We start from the raw sequence: 15,474 nt of genomic DNA, 5'->3' as shown, positions 1-15,474 counted from the left end.
AGAAAATGGGTTTTGCTTGGGTATTGCAGGAAGGGGTTTTGAACCACCCAATGAGTCTGACGTACCTGGGCTTTGACTAGATGCTTCCCCAAGTACCACTTCCATCATGTTTCGTATTATGACCAAGGCTTCCCAACTCTCGGCACAGATGAGAAAAATCAATACATGGTTTTGCCGGCTTATAATGTCCTATGAAATGAAGGTTATAACTGTTCTGCTATATGGTATGGGCCTTGGTGTTACAGCTCGTTCAATTGGCTTCCCAAAGGTAGAAAGTAGAGTGTGGAAAAAGTCTATTAATCTTCCAGAATGCTTGCCGATTGGCGCTCTCTGATTTGAGCTTGGTCTTGGTTCTTTGCAAGGTTGGCTGAATTGGAGGATCTTGATGGAATATCAAAAATTGTTAGACCCTTGGACAAGGTCCTTGTATGTTAATCTGTCAGATGCAATTATGAGGGTGTCTAATGGCCCCTTGAAAGAATTTCAAAAGTTTGCAGACATCGTTTCGAGTGACTGTGGTCAGTAATTTGATTTGCAATCCTAGTCAAAAAAAGGCTATTTGAATATGACTGGATGTTGACAATCAGTAGGGTGAGAACTTTAAAACTCTATAGGAGCTCGTCTCTGCTCGATAAGCCTTTGGGACTAATTCCAACATACCCTGAGAAATTTCCAAATGCTTATTGGCGATCCCAATTCTCAAGGTATAGGTTGATTAACTGTTCCAAGGGGAAATACGCCTGGGGAGATCAGGTGCTGAGAACGCTGAGATTTGTGATATGTGTAAGTTGGAGGGGGCAATACAGACAAGAGAACATGTTATGGTGGATTGCCAGTCATTGAAAACCGTAAGAGATTCTCTGTTTGGTGCATTTCTGCAACACGTTCTGTATTGGAACACAGCAGATTTCTTTGTCAGGCTGTCTAGTAGTGAGGAACCCGCATTGATCATAGCATCCATTAAATTGTTGAGTCATGCAGGTATTGTGAGAATCAGATGGTGATTTATTGAGTTTGCTTTAGAGAAATCTGTGACTGTTTTCTTTATTTTATTTTATATTGCTGTTTATATTAGATGAGTTACGCTGTATTTGATCAGAATTATAATCATATTAATAATGATTTGTTATTTTTTTATTTGGTTTTAACTTGAGGAAGAATGTTGAAAGATTTTATAAATTGCACAGAGATAGTAATTACATTTTTCTATAAATATTTTATCCATGTTACATTTTGCGTAAGGTTGCCTTGTGCAACGGTTATCAGAATAAAGAATTAAAGTGTAAAAGAAATGTTCACCACGCGAATCAGTTGGAACAACTACAACATGTTGCATTCCAAAAATAACCAGACCTTTTCAGGCACCTCATTCCCTCACTGTGAAGTCTGAACTCACAGTGGTGAATGGGGTACTGAATGCGACCTACCCCTCTTCTCGCACAGACACCCTCCATTCAACTGGAATGCCCTTCTTCTTGCTGCTTTGCTTTTTTACTCCCTTCTTTCCTTTTGTAGGATCTCCCATTAAGCCCCCGTCTATCAACAAGCTGTTTTTCTTCCAAACACTTTGTGCGAAATTCGAGTACCAGGACTGACCCTATATCACATGATCATGCTGAAAGGTTCATTTAGAGGTCTAGTCCATAATGTGAACTTTCCAAGTACAGAGGTTTCTCCCAGGGCTCGCTTTCTGGAATTCAAATTGTATTTTGTATTGTACACCTGGGAACAGGATGAGCCTACCAGCGAGATTTAGAGATACAAACTGCATCCAAACCTCCTCCAATCTTGGAAGAACTATAGCCTCAAGGCTCAAGTCGAAGGTACACGTGGGGGGGCAGAGTCCACCCACTTTTTGCAGATGGTCCCCGAGCTATATTGAGAAACTTTGAATATCTTCTTCGAATTTATGAATTAAAGTCGACCTTGGTGATCAAACTGCAGTTGTCAGGTTTGTAGGCCGGACATTTCACCACTGCACTATATAACCTGGGGAAATATAGCAAACAACTAAAGGTGAAATGTCCCATTTCGGTACTGAAACGCCCAGGGAAAACATTTGAATTGGTTCTTGGAGTTTAAAACATGCACACATTTTAAAGTTTTCAAAAACACTATTAGAAGAAAATATCCTTTCTTGGTTTTGTGTGTGCGTTGATTTTATGAAAGGCAAATGCCATTCGTCCTATTCAATTTGGGTGGTTATGCAAAGTCAATTTAATGAAATGTGCATATTTTGCCTTGATATGCTAATTTCTGGTGACGTCAAATCTCATTGCGTTTGTTGATGAGTCCCCCCACTTTAATTTTTAGGACTTGACCCCTGTATACCCTCCAAGTACCATGGTCTGGGAGTTCTCAGCTGCCACTTCTAGACACGATAGGCAAGCTTTTTAAATTCACAACTGCGCTGCAATAATGAACCACTTGCTCATCAGATTTAGCAACATACTAGCAATTATACCCCTTTAACATGGCAGAATAGCACGATATGTAAAATATATGTTGATGTTTTAAATTGTGAGCATGTAAAAAGAGTAATCGTTTAGATTACCTACCCGCAGAAATTTACGTTCATTGGGATTAAGCTTGCAAAGCAGCCGGGAGGCTGCGTAAAGGGCATTTAACCTCTTAGTTGACTTTTTTCATTTTCTTTACATGAGTACTTCACTTCAACTCTGAAATGAGTTGCTGGTCTCTGAGCTGACGGATATTGGGTAAGTGCCCCCGTTAACAGGAATTGCCAAGATAGGGGTTGATACTTGGCATCCCTCTTGTCAGTCTGAGCAAAGGTCAAGCACAGAATATGCATGAATCCTGTAGTACCCTCTCACAAATTCCAGGTACAAGTTGAAGAAACGATGACCGTCGGAACATACTGATATGGGATTTGAAAGATGTTTTTAAGTTTTATGTTTTTGTGAAAGATGTTAAAGAGTGTGTGTGTGTGTGCATGTATTGGATTGGGGGGGGGGGGGTTAAAGTGTGCTATGTCGCAGAGTGTGTGTTTTGTGATACTGGGTAGTGTTAGTGCTTTGATACATATCTGGCATAGCATATTTTATATGTTATGTTAATACGTTTTTGTACTGCACCCATCACCATCATAGGTAGTTTACAGCATCAGGGCTTGTCTGTAAAACAGCAGAACATGCCCCCACCAATGGTAACCAGACCATAGTCTGCTGGAGAAATAGGGAGAGGGAAGCATGTGGCCAGCAGAGAGAAGGAAGAGTAGGGTAGAAGATGCACAAACTCACAATAGGAAAGATACAAGGAGGTAGCAGGAGAGTGTGTGTGATTGTGGATGTAGCAATATCTGGCCAGTCATTCGTAGTGGCTCAGATGGAATGCTGATTAGAACAAGGACATATACAAACTCTTGGTAACAAGCCTTTTGCAGTGATGGCAGTTTCTAGTACATTAGACAAGGCTACCAGAAGTAGTCAGAACGTAGGTGAACGATGGTCTTGGGAAATGGTTAAGCATGTCCTTGAGGTTTTGATGTTTAAGTTATCGTGCTTTTTAGATGCCCCCTGCCAATCCCCAGCACTGCCAGAAGTAAACATGCCAAAATATGCTGTGTAAAGGTGTATGTGGGGAACACAAAAGGAGAGTGGGAATAGGTAGGAAGAGTTCAACAAGTCCTCCAAAGCCCATGTGTGCATGGGCTCTCCGTGATGGTGTTCACTGAAGCATGCTGAAGAGTGAAGTAGGGTGAAATAAGGTGAAATGCTTGAGGAAGCTATCACCTTGATGCTAAGGAGTTGGTCTGAATAAGAGAAATCTGCAATATCCCTTACTATGACTGAGTCCCGTTGCAAAGCAGATCAGCTTGAAAAATTGACCACAACCAGGTAGACATTTCCTGGATAAGATGTTATTGAAATCCAAGCACCAGTGAAGATCAAGCTACGAGACATCTGATTACTTGCCATGCAGCCTCACACCCAGCAGATCAGCCCCAAATCCAAGATCCACCCCTTAAACGATGATCATGATCCCAGGCAGAAAAACCCCTCATACCACCCTGCCCCCTGCACCATATGGTTGGTTCCAATGTGAAATAACTTAATCCTCTTCTGCACCCAACAGATAATGGTATTATAATGTGCAAGAAGAAGATTGTGTAGATGTTGTAACTATCCAGTAAGTCACCATTCAAAACATCCTATCCCCAGCAAAAACACTCTACCCCACTGCACCTGGTATGCATGCTAATGTTAATGTTAAAGGTATACTGTGCACCGTCACCAACAGAATTGGTCCCCAGGCGCTCAGGCAGATCTACAAACAAGAAGACAGGGTGGGTTAGTCGGGTAAAGAAGGAGTAGAAAAGTGAGAGAAGTGGTGTGCTGTTGGCAGCTTCAGTTTGGTTTTCACTGTGCGCTGAGCTTTGGTGTGAATATCGGACCGATTCGAGGCCATGTGTGCTGTTGGTGCGATTTATGTGTTGTTTGTTTGTTGTTGCGGTATGGTGAGGTGCATGCGGTTTGCTGAGCGAGAAGATGGTTGTGTGGATTTTCGTGTGAATTAGGTATGCAGAGATTTGAGCATAGGGTTAGTGGGTTATATATCTAAGTCCTTATAAATCTTGTTCTATGTATCCGGTTTGTCCTTTAGGTAGGTATAATTTCCAGTTTTCTTTCCTGTCCGTCTAATTGTTATGAGTGATGCCTTGGCGTGTTCCCAGCTGTGTTGTATTTGAACTTAGTGTAATAGGAAGGGGTGTGTCTTGTCCCCCACTCTGGTATTGGTGCTGTAAATTAGCAGTCACCCACTCCCTTGCTATCTATTTCCGTCGGTGGGCAATTGATGCCTGTGTGTATTTTGTAGGCCAAGGTGTTATTGATATATCGTCCTTGCGCTTGCATAAGTTCTACTGCAAGTCAATTCAATCAAATCATGCACCCATTAGGGATTTATGTGATGATGCCGACCAGTCCCCTGCACCGCTGCCACACCCACCACTCCTCTGCTCTCTCCACAAGACCAGCAAATTAATGAGCCCACTGCAGTGGAACAAGGCCAGATTCATGAGCCATCTGTGATCATGTTGCGACCATGGCGTCATGATGCCAACACGGAAACAACGAAAACAGGAGGACAGACTATGCAAAGAAAGCCTCCGCCAGGCCCAAAAAAACATTCGTAGTGCACATGTGGTATTGTATCAGCTGAATACTGCTTTTGCAGCATGGTCCGATGGTGCGATTGTGTCTTCTGAATGCTCATGCATGTTGCAAGCAGTATGAGGTGGTATTGTTGCTATATCCACAGTGTGGTGTAATGTTCTGATGGTTGATTGTTTTAGTAGCAGTACATGCATGGGGGTGTAATGCGTGTTTGTTTGAAACTATTTGTGCTGTCTACTGTGTGACTGATATTGAGTGTCTGCAGCCCGTGTGTATTATTGTAGTCCAGGATGGTTTCAGCACAATATCATCAAGGCAGCGTTGATTATCTTTATTTCCATGTGTTTAGGTATTGACTCCGTTACTGATATTCTGTATTTTGGTACTTTCTTTGCATGGTAACTGACTGTGTGTATTGCCTTATGTGTCAGTAGTCAATGTAATGTTTGATGGCTTTAGGTTTAGTGTTCGATGTCTGTGTTTGTGGGCATTGTGCCTGGTGGTCTAAATGATAATGTGTGCAGTTGTGTGGTTTATAATGGATGGATTAGTACTGTTTATGCAATGTATGCTGTGTGTGCCTTTCTATAACTGTCGATGGGTTGTCTGCTGGTGGGGTGGATCCTGCGTGCCTGTGGTCAGTGTGTTATCACGTTTTTTGGTGGTTGCAGTACAAATGCCTCCTTTCAGTGTTCCATGTGTGTTATGCAAGTTATTATGACAGATTATTGTCTGATTTATACAGTTTATGGTGTTGCTATTCCATGTGCATGTTGCCTGTATAATGTATGTATGTGTACATTTAAGTAGAGTGTATCGAATTGCTAAAACGATCAGAGTCTTTCTCCCTGGTTTTGAACAGGAAACCAAGTTCAAGGATTAAGGGGCCTTTAACACCCGAACTACCAAAGGGAAGAGAGGCGAGCGTCTGGATGCTGTGGCACAGACACGATGACTAGAAGGGGCAGCAGATGTGCCACAACAAGTTTAATCAACTGTGGACCTGCAAGAGAAAATTTGCTGCAGGAAGTTGTGTTGTGCGACTACAGAGCAGAGGACCCAAAGAGCAATACTGAGCAGGTTCGTGGATGGCAAGACTGCGAACGGTATCACTACATGGTATGATGGTATGATATGGCATTTGTAACGCGCCTATACACAAGTGTTTCAAGGCACGACGAGGCAGGGGGGAACAAGTGGAGAACAGACAACAATCCTACTAGGCCAGGTGTCATTCAGATCGCACAAGTGCAAGGGTAGGGGGACTGGGAAAAGGGCAAGGGGAAGGGGAGAGGGGAAGTGCAGTACATGGTTAGTAGAATACAAGATAAATAATAGGGCCAGCTGGTGGCAAGTGCAAGGTAAGTGCCGGGAGAAGGGGCTGTAGGATACAGAGACAGTCCCGTAGTGCAGGTAGGCAGTGCAGGGAAGAGTGGCTGGGCCAAGGACCGAGATCGGTGAGTGGCCAGTTGAAGATTCAGTGCAGGTTCAGTGATTTTAGCAGGGGAGAGAGGGAGAGAAAGCGGAGGCAAAGGGGAAGGTTTTGAGGTGCTTCCGGAACCGGAGATGGTTCTCCTCAAGTTTCAGGGAGGCAGGAAGGCTGTTCCAGAGGGAGGCCCCTGCTGAGGAGAGAGATCTACCCCCAGCTCGTTGCTTGGAGAAGCGGCTGACCGTGAGGTAGTTGGAGGTGGATGAGCGAAGAGCTCGAGAAGGAAGATATTTAGGAAGAGAGAGTTGAATGTATTTTGGCCCAAGGCCCCAGAAGGCCTTGTGGACAATGCACAGGGTTTTGAACTTAATCCTCGCAGCCACTGGGAGCTAGTGTAGCGATTTCAGTCCTGGAGAGATACGGTCCCTGGGCTTGAGGCCAAGGACAAGTCTTGCAGCCCTGTTCTGGATGAGTTGCAAAGAGCGGAGAGTAGAGGCAGGAAGATTTAGATAGAGGCTGTTACAGTAGTCCAGCTTCGAGAGAACCAGGGCTCTGGAGACAGTGAGCTTCTGGGGGAAGGAGAGGAAAGGAAGGATACCTCTGAGGAGGTGTAGCTGGTAGTGTGACTTCTTAGAGACGTCAGATATGTAAGGAGAGAAAGATAGTGTGGAGTCGAAGATGACCCTGAGGTTTTTTGCCTTGTAGGTAGAAGCAGGAAGAGGGCCATGGGAGGACGGCCAGAGATCTGCAGGGAAGGAGGGAGTGGGTGTGCCGATAAGTAGAATCTCAGTCTTACTGACATAATATCCCCCAAAAAAATATTGCTGTAGATATGGCCGTTTGGTTCACCATAGGCGATATTTTTGGGGGGGATATTATGTGGGAGCGGGGGATGCGGGGGTGTCCACCTCAAATTAAAAAATGATGCAGGGGTTGCGGGGGTGTCCCCCACAGGGTCCATGTGTGAATTACGCAGCAAAAATGTGACGATATTTTTGCATCGGGATATTTTTGCGGCGGAATTAACACATGGAACCCAGCGAACACTGAAGTAAGGGGGTAATGAGGAGAAAGGGATGAATGGGAAATCAGGGGGTGGACTAATCGCTCCAGCAACTTGAACACAGAGAACCTGCATGTGGTGAGGAGGCTGGGAAAGGAGGAAGAAACAACGAAATATCAGCAGGGCAGAGAAGAAAACTGAGTGAACATCCCAGACAGAACCAGAGGCAAATCATCAATAGTATGAGGGAACAAGGTCCAATGCCCTGACGACGCATTCTGAGAATTGTGAGCATAGACAACAGAGAGAAGGGAGAGTTGGCGTTGATGTATGTAGAGACATGCAGTGCAACTCAAAGATCTGTAGAGAGAGAGGACGTCAGCAATAATTGCATGCTGGTAAATGAAATGAGAGAGAAAGCACTGATACATCTTGGGGTATTTATTTATTTATTTCAAGACCCAGAACACAACTAAGAGAAAGTATAAAGGAAGGACATGAAAATAATTTTGCGCTGGAAACTGGAGTCCACTCCCCAGGTCAATCCTAGTCCGCAATGGATGAGTGAGAGCATTGAGGATATGCTGAGACCCGTAGTCCAATTGTCTGAGTCTAATGATGACTAAGGGAAGACATTGACTTTTGTTTGAACACCACTGAATATTCAGCAAAATGATAAGTGCGAACATAACAGAAAGACTTGAACAGTTATTGCATGTTTGAAAACGGAACCACCAGGCCAAGTTTGACAAATGCAGCCAGCGAAAGTATGAATGATAACAAAGCATTATGTATATTGGGAGATGAAGTTTAAATCACGTTTAAAAATCAATGTTATAACAAAGTCTAAGGCATGTTGGGAAATTCAAATGAAACCAAATTCGAGAATAATTGTGATAGCACAGGCTAAAGCATGTTGGGAAACAAAGTTTGGACCAAGAATCATTGCAATAAAAAAGCGAGAAGGGCTTGGAGCCAAATGTGACATGTGGCACATGCCACAGCGTGCCACAGCATGCCACCAATCTCTGGACTGGCTGATGTAAAATGTACAGTTTAAGGGATTTCAAACACATTCAACAAGTGAAAAATACCCTCTCAATCATTGTGGGATTGTTTTATATTAAAACACTTTCAGCAAATGCATAGTTTAAAGCACTTATCATGCCACAGCATGTCACCGCTCTCGGGACTAGCTGATGTCAAATTTACTGTTTAAATGACTTCAAAGACATTAAACAAGTGAATAAAAAGCCTCACAACCATTGTGAGATGTTATAAATAAAAAATAAAAAAAATATTAAATTCTGATAGCTTCCTAGAACTCACAACCTCGTGATTCAGATTGAAAATGCTCTGGTGCTAGTTCTTATGACATATTCAGACAGCAGGGCCTGAAAGTCCCTTTTCATTGTCAATTCTAACGTGACATGCCACCTAGATATTTCTTTATATCTGCTTCAAACCCGTTTTTTCATTGCTTCAACATTACTTCAGGCATCTCACCTCTTAGTCTCTTATCTTATATTTCATACCTTTCAGCAAATTAATGGTTGAAAGCACTTGGAACTCCAGCATGCCACAGCATGTCACCACTCCCAGGACTAGCTGATGGGAAATGTACTGTTTAAATGACTTCAAAGACATTAAACAAGTGAGTAAAAAGACTCACAACCATTGTGAGATGTTATAAATCAAATTTAATAATAAAAAGCCTGTGTGTCACCGTGCGGCTGCTAGCTGTCTGTCTCCTGTGCATTACACAATATGGCCTGGTTAGAAGTAGAATCCTCTGACAGCGAGTAAAGAAGAGAAGGGCCTTCAAACATTCTGCAGGACCCCTCTCTGGGACAGCTGATGGAGAAAGCAGCATGGGCAGGCCTAGGGCTGGGTTGCCTTCTCGAAAGGGCTGACAGCTATGAGGCCCAGAGCCTGCAAGAGACAATGGCAGGAGGAACATAAGGCCAGTGGCGAACCACTGGCCGAATCACGCAAAGGACACACAAAAGAGAGGCATGCTAAGGGAAAGGCATGATGAAAGGGACAAGGTGACATACCCCTTAGCCCACAGGAAGACCAAGAGGGCACTGAATGGTATTCCAGCAGCACTGAGAGTTCTCACCTTTCTGTGAGCTTGGCCACTCCTCAGGAAGGAGAACCGTGCAAAAGGCACAATAAGAGCATTTAGAAATGCAGAGATAGTTCCCTGGTCAACCCCTTTCATCCAGACCTGCTACTCCACCCGAGATCCCCGGAGGGGAAGCCCCCACTTAAGGCCAAAAGGTACTTGAGCAAGCGACTGTGCACGCCTCTAAGTAAGGAGGTGAGAGGCTAATTGAAGGCACAATATCCCAGACCTTCTCTGCCGGATAAAGTAGCAGACACTCTGGAGGTGGACTCATTCATGTTGAAACACACCAAGGACCTGAAAAGGGCATTGCCCGCTCATGGATAGCATGCCAGGACACGCTCCCCGATTCCATAGGTCCATTGGCCAATATCATTAAAATGGAGGAAAAGACCAAAGAGGCCCTGCCGATGCATGTGCTTATTCTGGCTAATTGGGCACGAAGAGCAGTTTGTTTAATAAGAAATACCAACTGTACGATAGCAGCGGAGTGCAGACGATCAATTTTAGTAAAGATCGACCTGAAACTCAGGGAGTTGGCATCCACTGAGGCCGCTGCAGCAGATATAGGGCTTTTGTTTGGAGAAGCTTTTGTCAAAGACATGTCCAGATTTGTTAGCACCTTTGCTGCTCTGGACAAAGGTCAGACATCATTAAAAAGAGCGTTTGTGCTCTGTGTATCCGCCGGGGCGGCAGAAGCAGAGGTGTCTCCGCCAGCCACTGAGGAGGCCAGAGGCCCTATAGAGGAAACAACTGGTGACAGCAGGAAGACAGAAGGCTGACTCCTTCCTTCCCCTCACGTGGAAGAGGCAGGGGTCTGTGTTGGCACTGCAGTAGAGAGAGTAGTGAGAGTACAGTTGTATGCACACAGCGCAGCAGCAAGCAATGCAATTCCCACGATAGGTGGTAGGCTAGCGATGCACCTAAGCGCTTGGGAGGAGCTTACCATGGACTCTTGGGTCGCAGAGACTGTGCAGGGGTGTTGTCTGTAATTTTGAAAGAGCACAAACTAAACTGCAGCACCCTTTCACAATTTCAGAGTGTTAGGCAGAATCACATGCAGTGATTATTACCCTTTGGGAACACTACATGCAATTAAGACTACAAGTGTCAGTACAATTTCACCTTTGGTACAAGCCTGTACTGCACACTTATGTGGTAGCATTGGCTGAGCAGCCAGACTTATCTCAAGAGTTGAAGTGAGCAGTAGAAAAAGTTACACAAAGGGACCAACAAATACAGTGGTTCAAACAAACACTTACTCAAGGTTTCTTGGTAGAAGAATACACATGTATTTACACAGTCAATTAGAAAACATTACACTAGCAAATGCAGCTTAATATCATTCACTAATACACCACAATACACAACCAATAAGTTACTGAACAAGTTCAGCTCCCCTGAAGTGGGAGCAAAATGGCACTTCAGTTACTTTAAAAAGGGGTAAAAAGACAATGTAATAAGAAATGCAGCCCTAATACATTCATAGGTAGGGCAAAGGGTTTCAGTTAACTACAACCAGCAATTCAATTCGATAAGCCTGGGTCAAAGTCAATGGTTCAGAGTCTTTGTATAGGATAGCACAGTTCTGGTAGCTAACGGTTAAGTCTTTGCCACGGTTTTTAGAAGAATTTGGCTAGGCGAAAAGTTAGACGAATGTTTAGAGAAGGACCAGGCTTCAAAGAGGGGAAAGTTTCATACTTTCTCTGTGGTCAAAAAGATTTCCGGACCACATTTGCACACTACCTTTAAAGTGAAGAAGAGCTGTAGCTGAGGCAGTTTTTCCTGGCAGTTCGAGCAGACCTCGCTGTTCCTGTGCTTCAGTCGTGGGGACAAGAAGGAGGATGCCGAGAGGTTCCTGCACTGCCCAGGGAAGAGGCCACAAGCTTGGCTAAACATCGGTTTAAGGTGTGAGTGCCTTAAAGACCACAAACTGGTATTCTTCTCACTGGCTATCCGGTTTTCCACAGCACTCTGTAGAAAATTCGACGAGGAGGGGACGGTTTCCAGGCGGCTTGTGAGTTGGTTGGTCCCACCAAACTCAAGGGAAGAAGTTAACCTTGAAGGACTTCTCTGTCAATGGAGTTTCAGGCAATTCGGACCTGCAGCAGGGCTTCACCGGTCATCCAGGAGTTGCAGCAGTCCTCTTCCTTCAGCTCGTCTTCGGTTCTTTCGTTCCAATGGTCGACTCTGCTTTCCAAGTCCCAGAGACCTGCTTTTAAACAGTTTTCCCCCATTCCTTCCAGCCTGGCTGTCACTCACACAGCAGGATGGCTGTCCTTGCCGGACAGCCAGCCAGCCAATCATGCCAGAGTGCATTCATGTCTCCTAGGAGACTAAGCACAGGAAGTTTTGGGCACCTCCCTCACATCCTGTCCACCCCAGACACTCAGGCGCCAGAGGAGGGCTTCAGCACTGAAACCTGCCAAAGGCCAACTAACAAAGGGACCAAACCTGGTTAAACACAAGAAGGACCTTTCCTAAAAGAAACGTCAAAAAAAGTCGACCAGAGTCTGTTTTTACAGATAGGTCTTGGGCGCCATCTTGAAAAACATGGCTGACACGATTTTTTGCTACCTTTTTTCGCGGTCGGGTAAAATCATGGTAGTTTGATCTAAACCACTGCCATCAGCCATTTAAAGTAGGAAAGGGTAACATTTGACTGTTACATGAGTGTTTTGACTCAGGGGATGCTAGGCAACCCCTCCAGCACTCTATAGGAAGATAATGTGTGCTAGGTCAGTAAATATAAAGAGATAGTAAAGTCAATTTAACTTTACATGCTCTGGGAGATAGTAGTCAGTCCCAGAAAAAGTGTTTAAACCTTGGGGAGTCTGAAAGACACCCCTGTGCCACTGCACTGAAGGTGTTGTGTGACACAAAGAAAAATATGATGCCTATGGAGTTGTTTTAAAACACCATAACCAAAGAACACAAAAGTAAAACACACATCAAAATACATGGAAGAGTGGGAAAAAAGGCTCAAACTCTTCCCAGGTAGAAAAATCAAATCCTAGAAATCCAGCAAAGTTGCTGGGGGTCTCAAAAGGTAAGGGAAATTAGCAAAATTTGAGAATTCTCCCTGACACAGAGGAGGAACAAAGCCTCATGGACAAGGAAGTAGGAGAGTTTCTAAAGAAAATGGCGATAAGGACAGCGCAGCAGGTGGCGCAACGCTTCCTAAGCAATGTCTTACTGGTGAAACAGAGGCAAAAGGTCAGGCCGGTGATAATCTCAGACAATTTAACGCCTTTCTGGTGTACCGACACTGCAAGATGGTGGAAATCCATCTCTTCAGGGACATTTTGCAGAAAGGGCCCTGGTTAACCTGCATAGATTTGAGGGATGCTTATCTAGCAGTACCCATTCCTGAGATGCACCAGCAATTTTTAGAATTCCTCTGGTAATGGCAAAGGTGGGATTTTATGTGTCTTCCTTTTCGGACTAACTTCAGCACTGTGGTGCTTGACAAAGCTACTCAGGAGTGAGACTGATTTTATACATCGAGGATATTTGTCTCATGGCACAGGATCCGATGCGGCTGCCAGAGCAAATGGTACCAATGACGGGTCTCCTAGAGAAGCTGGGGATTCTCATCAACAGGGAGAAATCTGAGACCAGGCCACAGCAGAGAATGGAGTGCCTGCGGTTTATCACAGACTCAAAGCTGGGGCACTGTCTCTGCCCCTGTAGAAAATGAACGAACCTTTGAAACATCACAGTATTGACTTTCCATTAAAGACTAAACTTTACTTGACAGTCTTTTGTTTGCTCAATCACCTCTTCTGTTTAAAAGTTCTTTTAACTAACGTATCAATTTTCCATCAATCATATGACATAACAAGTTGCATTCATCAGTAATTTTACAGTCACTTATCTAAGAAGGAATCTGCTGAACCTCCAAGGGAACCTGACAGCAGGTGCGGACACTAAACAGGCAGACAACACACAGCGGATCCCTGTTGGATTTGGAGGCGGTTCATTACAGGTTTTGTTCTTCGCTATACCCTGTTTGAGATGGACTCATTTGTTAGGAAGCTACAGCGAGATAGTGAAAGAAAGAGGAATTGGGGATGAGGAATTGTGAGGTGATAGGACCATAACATCATGATTCATGGACTAGGACAAGTGTCATGCCTGAGGGCAATAGAGTTTCAAACTGCAAAGACTACATTGACACAGAAAATGTTTTTTTTTTCTTTGATTTTTGTTTATTTTTTTTTTCTTTTTAAGATTGCTGCTTGAGTTTTTATAAAGAAGAGTATGCATAATACGAGTCTCTGTCTCTTTAATAGAATCATGACTTTCCTGAAAGAAAGTATGGACACTCTGGACTCTACCACTTTACCAACTGCCTCAATGGAGTTTACCATCAGACAGCATTTCTGGCTAGTCCCTTTTTTCTGGCAATGTATTCCATATCTTGTCATGGAGTGCCCCCTACATTTCTCTTTCAACAGAGCTGCCAAGTCTCCCTAAAATCATGGGAGTCTCTAGCAAAAGGAGACAGACACCTGAACTCTCGTATTTGAGCAGGATTGTCTTTCTACATCTGCAAAGATCTTCAGTCGTGCCTCAGACAGTCCCTTTGTTTGTGGCAACACTGGGTTGAAGTAAGTAACACACTGCTGAACACAGCACTCAACAGCACATGCTGGTCTGACTGAGGCTAAACTGTGTCCTATACACCTCGACTGCTGAATTTTCAGCTGATCTCAGTGGCAACGTTGGATAAAGAGTGATAAATGGGATAGATAAGATGATCATGTGTGTAATTTCAGCACAGGTGGTGTGCGAGAGGCTACACAGCCCATGTGATGGTCTGACATGCATATTCTGGCACACAAACATGACTGTAGTGTCTGACAGGACATATTCTTGCATTGCTTCTAAATCTGATTAGGAACCACATCCTGCAGTCTCATATGAAGCACAGTTTAGGGTTTCTAAGCCAGACCTTTGTTTTTTTAATGTTACATCAGGAAAGGAGAGGACCTTGCAATTCTCTTATTGATTTCATGTGCAAGTTCATCACTACCAGGTCGATGCTGCGGACCCCAGTCAACATCAAGGGATAGGCTTCACGGAGGGACTACTTCACCTTAATGTCTACTTTCCTTATGCCTCAGCCCGAGGAAAATCCAGACACTTCCCAACAGACTGGTCCCTCTGAATGTCGCTGTGGCTCATATGTCTCACACTCTGCCCGACCTCTATTGTCCTTCAAAGGCATGCATGAAATGGACAACTGCCCTCAGGGCCACAGCTTTATGGAAGAAATGGCAGCAATTTTATGGCTTTTCCCCTAGTCCATGTTGGCAAGAGAGTAACAATATTCTTATACTGCAGGCCCATGTGAAATATAGCTTTGTTTTAAAATCTATGTATCATATGTTTGTCCTTCTGTAGGCTGTTGATTTCTTGGAGTCATAGATGTGTGTGATGTGTTGCATTTTGATAAGTTGTTCATTTTGTGAGGCCCATTCTTTCCGACTCACTTTGTACATGTTACTTTGTGGGATCTCAGCAGTGGTTCAAAGAATAGAAGAAAAGCATGACAGGGTTTAGTTAAAAACAATATTTCCAGAGATACATGGGCTAGATGGAGCATGGGGTCCCCTGGTATATTAAACAGGCCAGGCATTTCAGGAGCCACATAAGCAAAGAAGGAAGGTCCTTTACCCTGGAATAGAGGGTGCAGAGAGTGGGGGCTCCCAAAGCATTGATACGAACAGAAATGCGAGATTCACAAATAGAGTGTGATGTGTTCCTTGGTCTG

The sequence above is a fragment of the Ambystoma mexicanum genome, chromosome 12 (genome assembly GCF_040938575.1).
Source record: "Ambystoma mexicanum isolate Mex_15411 chromosome 12, UKY_AmexF1_1, whole genome shotgun sequence".
NCBI lineage: Eukaryota > Metazoa > Chordata > Amphibia > Caudata > Ambystomatidae > Ambystoma > Ambystoma mexicanum.
Note: the sequence above shows the minus strand (reverse complement) of the source record.